The 6,517-nt window shown below is 38.4% G+C and overlaps 1 pseudogene; it reads left to right on the plus strand.

Annotated features, from left to right (window-relative positions):
* The first annotated feature begins 1,410 nt into the window (after positions 1–1,410).
* LOC100976485 (NEDD4-like E3 ubiquitin-protein ligase WWP1) lies at positions 1,411–4,354 on the plus strand (annotated as a pseudogene).
* Positions 4,355–6,517: the final 2,163 nt, after the last annotated feature.

A 6,517-nucleotide genomic window follows, 5' to 3' on the forward strand; every position in this document is an offset into this window, starting at 1 on the left:
TCTCTCTCTCTCATTGCTTTCTCTCATCCATTTCTTCTCAAATTCTGATGGATAGGACTTTGTTAAATGTGATGTAGGTTGATAGTATTCAAACTTTTGCTCACAAATTTACTAAAACTATTTTGTAAAAATATGTGACTCCATCACACATTTCAAAGTTAATGTCTCAATTTTTTATCGTAACTTTATAGTTGTAAAGGACATAATTTTCAGTAGAATGTAAAAATTTACATTTTAAAATAAAACTGTCAAATCATTGTTTTAAATATATTCAATTAGATTTATTTATTTATTTATTTATTTATTTATTTATTTATTTATTCGGACAGAGTCTCGTTCTGCTGCCCAGGCTGGAGTGCAATGGAGTGATCTCGGCTCACTGCAACCTCCTCCCCCTGGGTCCAAGCGATTCTCCTGTCTCAGCCTCCCTAATAGCTGGGATTACAGGCGCCCGCCACCTCATCCGGCTAATTTTTGTATTTTCAGTAGAGACAGGGTTTGGCCATGTTGACCAGGCTTGTCTCAAACTCCTGACCTCAGGTGATCCGCCTGCCTTGGCGTCCCAAAGTGCTGGGATTACAGGCGTGAGCCACCGCACCCGGTCTATTTATTTATTTTTGAGACAGGGTCTTACTCTGTCACCCAGGATGGAAGTGCAATGGTGCAATTACGGTTCAGCGCAGCCTCAAACTCCGGGGCTCAAGTAATCCTCCCACCTCCGCCTCTGAGTAGCTGGGACTATAGACATGCGCCTCTACACCTGGCTAATTTTTGTAGAGATGGGGTTTCGCTATGTTGCCGAGGCTGGTCTTGAACTACTGGGCTCAAGCAATCCTCCCACCTCAGCCACCTAAAGTGCTGGTATTATAGGTGTGAACCATCGCGTCTAGCTTCCGATGAAATTTAAATACATAATGATTTGATATAAATTTTCATTTGTATAAAAATATACAAACTAGTCTTCCATATTGCCCAGAGCAGAACTTGTTTCTGTAACAATTTATAGGAAAACATCATGAATCCCAAAGCCCTTGATATTCTGCAGGTAAAAGAGGAATTGTGCCTATTCCTTCCGGCAGGAGCTCATTTAAGTACAGATGGAATAATGTGACATACAAGTGGACCACAAACACAGTATCACTAATCATCAGAAAAATGCAAATCAGGGCCGGGGTGGGGATCGGGGGAGAGTCAGGTGTCGGCGAGCTGGAGCTCGGTGTGCCAGCACCCAGTGACTGCTGGCGGCCTGGGCTGCTGGGGCCGACGCCTGGGTGGCTGCCGCCGCCGCGCCTGCTGCGAGATAGTGATCTTCGTCACGGAAGGGTGAGGGCGCCCACTGCAGGAGGAGGTGCAGGTGCCGCGGCCGCCTGGCTGCGGGGAGCCGAAAGCTTCGCGCCTGGGTTGTGAGCTCCTTGAAACAGGGAATCGTGTCTTACTCATCTTTGTATCTCCAGTGTCTAGCAGTTCCTGATACATAGTTTTAGCTGAATTTTGGAACATGGCCACTGCCTCACCAAAGTCTGATACTACTAATAACCACAGTGGAAGGTTCCAGTTACAGGTAACTGTTTCTAGTGCCAAACTTAAGAGAAGAAAGAACTGGTTCGGAACAGCAATATATACAGAAGTAGTTGTAGATGAAGAAATTAGGAAAACAGCAAAATCCAGTAGTTCTTCTAATCCAAAATGGGATGAAGAGCTAACTGTAAATGTTACGCCACAGACTACATTGGAATTTCGAGTTTGGAGTCATCACACTTTAAAAGCAGATGCTTAATTAGGAAATGCAACGACAGATCTGAAACAAGCTCTGTTGATACACAATAGAAAACTGGAAAGAGTGAAAGAACAATTAAAACTTTCCTTAGAAAACAAGAATGGCATAGCACAAACTGGTGAATTGACAGTTGTGCTTGATGGATTGGTGATTGAGCAAGAAAATATAACAAACTGCAGCTCATCTCCAGCCATAGAAATACAGCAAAATGGTGATGCCTTACATGAAAATGGAGAGCCTTCAGCAAGGACAACTGCCAGGTTGGCTATTGAAGGTACGAATGGAATAGATAATCATGTACCTACAAGCACTCTAGTCCAAAACTCATGCTGCTCATATGTAGTTAATGGAGACAACATACCTTCATCTCCATCTCAGGTTGCTGCCAGACCCAAAAATACACCAGCCCCAAAACTACTCACATCTGAGCCTGCCGATGACACTGTTAATGGAGAATCATCCTCATTTGCACCAACTGATAATGCTTCTGTCATGGGTATTCCAGTAGTGTCTGAATAAAATGCCTTGTCTCCAAATTGCACTAGTACTACTGTTGAAGATCCTCCAGTTCAAGAAATACTGACTTCCTCAGAAAACAATAAATTCATTCCTTCTACCAGTGCAGAATTGGGATCTGAATCTAGAAGTATATTAGACCCTGACACCTCTAATTCTGGAAGTAGTTCTGCTTTTGAAACAGCCAAATCAAGACAGCCAGATGGGTGTATGGATCCGGTATAGCAGGAGTCTGGGAATGCCAACACAGAAACCTTGCCATCAGGGTGGGAACAAAGAAAATATCCTCATGGTAGAACCTATTATGTGGGTCATAATACTCAAACTACCACACGGGAGAGACCACAACCTTTACCTTCAGGTTGGGAAAGAAGAGTTGATGATCGTGGAAGAGTTTATTATGTGGATCATAACACCAGAACAACAACATGGCAGCGGCCTACCATGGAATGGGTCAGAAATTTTGAACAGTGGCAATCTCAGCAGAACCAACCTCAGGGAGCTATGCAACAGTTTAACCAATGATACTTCTATTCAGCTTAAATGCTAGCTGCAGAAAATGACCCTCATGGACCTTTGCCACCAGGCCGGGAAAAAAGAGTGGATTCAACAGACAGGGTTTACTTTGTGAATCATAATACAAAAACAACCCAGTGGGAAGATCCAAGAACTCAAGGCTTACAGAATGAAGAACCTCTGCCAGAAGGCTGGGAAATTAGATATACTCGTGAAGGTGTAAGGTACTTTGTTAATCACAATGCAAGAACAACAACATTCAAAGATCCTTGCAATGGGAAATCATCCATAACTAAAGGTGGTCCACAAATTGATTATGAACACAGCTTTAGGCAGAAACTTGCTCACCCGTTATTTGTGCCAGTCTAATGCACTACCCAGTCAAGTAAAGATCAATGTGTCCCGGCAGACATTGTTTGAAGATTCCTTCCAACAGATTATGGCATTAAAACCTTATGACTTGAGGAGGTGCTTATATGTAATATTTAGAGGAGAAGAAGGACTTGATTATGGTGGCCTAGCAAGAGAATGGCTTTTCTTGCTTTCACATGAAGTTTTGAACCCAATGTATTGCTTATTTGAGTATGTGGGGAAGAACAACTATTCTCTGCAGATAAATCCAGCATCAACTATTAATCCAGACCATCTTTCATACTTCTGTTTCATTGGTCGTTTTATTGCCATGGCACTATTTCATGGAAAGCTTATAGATACTGGTTTCTCTTTACCATTCTACAAGCATATGTTAAGTAAAAAACTTACTATTAAGGATTTGGAATCTATTGATACTGAATTTTAAACTCCCTTATCTGGATAAGAGATAACAACATTGAAGAATGTGGCTTAGAACTGTACTTTTCTGTTGACATGGAGAGTTGGGGAAAAGTTACTTCACATGACCTGAAGTTGGGAGTTTCCAATATTCTGGTGACTGAGGAGAACAAAGACGAATATATTGGTTTAATGACAGAATGGCATTTTTCTCGAGGAGTACAAGAACAGACTAAAGCTTTCCTTGATGGTTTTAATGGAGTTGTTCCTCATCAGTGGCTACAGTACTTCAATGAAAAAGAATTAGAGGTTACGTTGTGTGGCACACAGCAGGTTGACTTGGCAGATTGGCAGAGAAATACTGTTTATCAACATTATACAAGAAACAGCAAGCAAATCATTCGGTTCTGGCAGTTTGTGAAAGAGACAGACAATGAAGTAAGAATGCTACTATTGCAGTTCGTCACTGGAACCTGCCGTTTATCTCTAGGAGGATTTGCTGAGCTCATGGGAAGTAATGGGCCTCAAAAGTTTTGCATTGAAAAAGTTGACAAAGATACTTGGTTACCAAGAAGCCATACATGTTTTAATCTCTTGGATCTACCACCATATAAGAGTTATGAACAACTAAAGGAAAAACTTCTTTTTGCAATAGAAGAGACAGAGGGATGTGGACAAGAATGAATGTGGCTTCTTATTTTGGAGGATCTCTTGCATTCAAATACCCCAGCCAAGAAAAATTGCACATAGTGTATATAAGCTGTTCATTCTGTACAGTGAATTTTCTGAACCTCTCAAAGTATGTTTTCCATTCTTCCACGGCAATATGCAAAACATATTTCATCCTTTTCTACTTTACTTGTTGTTCTTTTGAAATGATTGACCAGGAAAAAGATCATCCTTAAATTTTGAAGCAAGTGAGAGACTTTATTAAAAATACATATGTATCTATATAAGCATATGTGATAGTGGCTCTAGTTTTATAGAGTTGCAAGTGTATTAAACATGACAGCTGTTCATTCATAAAGATCTGGATTTGCTTTACCTTGTTAATATTATCTAGGCGAAAAAGTGCAAATTGCTCCATGTTCTTCTCTCCCTTGTATAACATCTCCTGAGGGTGTTTAGTTGTATGTCTGTTCAGGAAGGTATTAAGGGCTTAGGCCAAATCTTACTTTGAGTATGTTAAAAAAAAAAATGCTGCTGGCTTTTCTGAAGACAGGTGCTTGAACCTGTCAGTTGGTTTTAAATAAATAGTTGAAAATTTTTCTTTCTCTGTTACATCAGTAATATTGTCAAAGTAATGGATAAAACCATAACTTACACATGAAAGTCATATACCAGATCTGATACTATTTAGTTTATTATCGAAATTGGAAGGATTCATTCAGCAGCATAGAAGTTTGTTTACATGTTACTTTGAGATGCTAGATATTTGTGGAATTAAAAAGAATCAGGCACTGCTGTACTTTGTTTTTAAATCTGTGATTTTTTCAAATTTAATTCATAATAAATTGATGCAATTTCATACCTAGGAACATATAAAAGGTAATGTGAACTCTGCCACTTGTTTTGTATTCAAAGTTTCGGTTTTATGAAGCCAGATGGATTGAAGAGTTACATAAGCATTTGAGTGCTCTAATATGAGGCTAACGATTTTCTGTTAGTGTTTGAATATCTTCATTCCTCTCAAATTCATAACAGTTCTATTTATCTGAATTAAATAAGCATATTAAAAAAAAGTGACATTTATCAGCCTCTGGAATTCAATGCTGTTCTTTTCTTATGTTTATATCTTTGCAAGACATAGATGAGCTGAAGCCTCCATTTTGTAGGTATTCCATAAAATCTTATGGTGCTTTGTGGCTTGCAGGGAAGATTAACCACCAACAAACAACATAGGTAGATATCACAAAACAGTAAAAAGATAAAAACAATACATTTGGTAGCATCAAAGTACTTACGGATAGATAGAATATTGACCAAATGGGGAGAACTGAAAGGTGGAATAAATTATAATGTCTTCTGTTCCAAAAATGAGGAAGAGTATGCCTTCCTTTCTTTTTCTTAATATTTCAGATAGATACTTCACATAACAGCATAACTCATCAATTCCATATTGCCATAAAATTAGTCCATACCTAAATTTTCATTTCTCTTTTGGATCAGAACAACAACAACAAACTATGATAGCTAAATATTTCAAATAATACTACCAAAGCAAGGGAAATTACATTGATACAGACACATGTATATCATGCTGGCAGTGTTTAAAACACATTCCATATTTTTTGGAAATAACTTTTTTATCACATATTTGTGTAGTATTTTCAATTATTTTTCTTGGCTTTAGAAGTCACATTTTGTTGAAATTAATAAGGCATTTACTAGTGCGGCTAGTTTTTGTTCAAAGATTCTGAGATGGTATCAGTTACTGTTAGGTAATCTATCTCATCATTTTATAGAAACAGAGCAATTTCAATGGAAAACTATTAGGAGATCTAAACCTGATAGTTTTTGTAGTAAATTTTGTTTGTGAAATTTTAAACTTCTAATTCTCTAACTTATTTTAAAATTTACAAAATGGTTTCAAGAAAAAAGACCAAATCTTAATACATCTCTATAGTACTTAACTGAATTAGAAACCCAGCAAAAATAAAGTACAAGATTTCATGATATTATTATATGGCTATGTTCTTTCAAATTAGCCCTGAAACAAAAGGAAAGAATTTTCTTCCATTGTGTCATTAGCTGCCCTGTCTGCCTACCTGTGACCTTTGCTGGTGACCTGCAGTTCTGGCTGGAAAGGGGAGAAAAAAGAAGTCGAAATTTTCAGTTCAGGGCTGGTCCTTATAAAATTTGTCTTTCTGTGCCTCTCAGCAGCTAGCTTGCTTGCTCTCTCTCTCTTTCCTCTTTCTTTCTGTCTTTCTTTTTTCC

This window comes from Pan paniscus, chromosome 2 (genome assembly GCF_029289425.2).
Source record: "Pan paniscus chromosome 2, NHGRI_mPanPan1-v2.0_pri, whole genome shotgun sequence".
Lineage (NCBI taxonomy): Eukaryota > Metazoa > Chordata > Mammalia > Primates > Hominidae > Pan > Pan paniscus.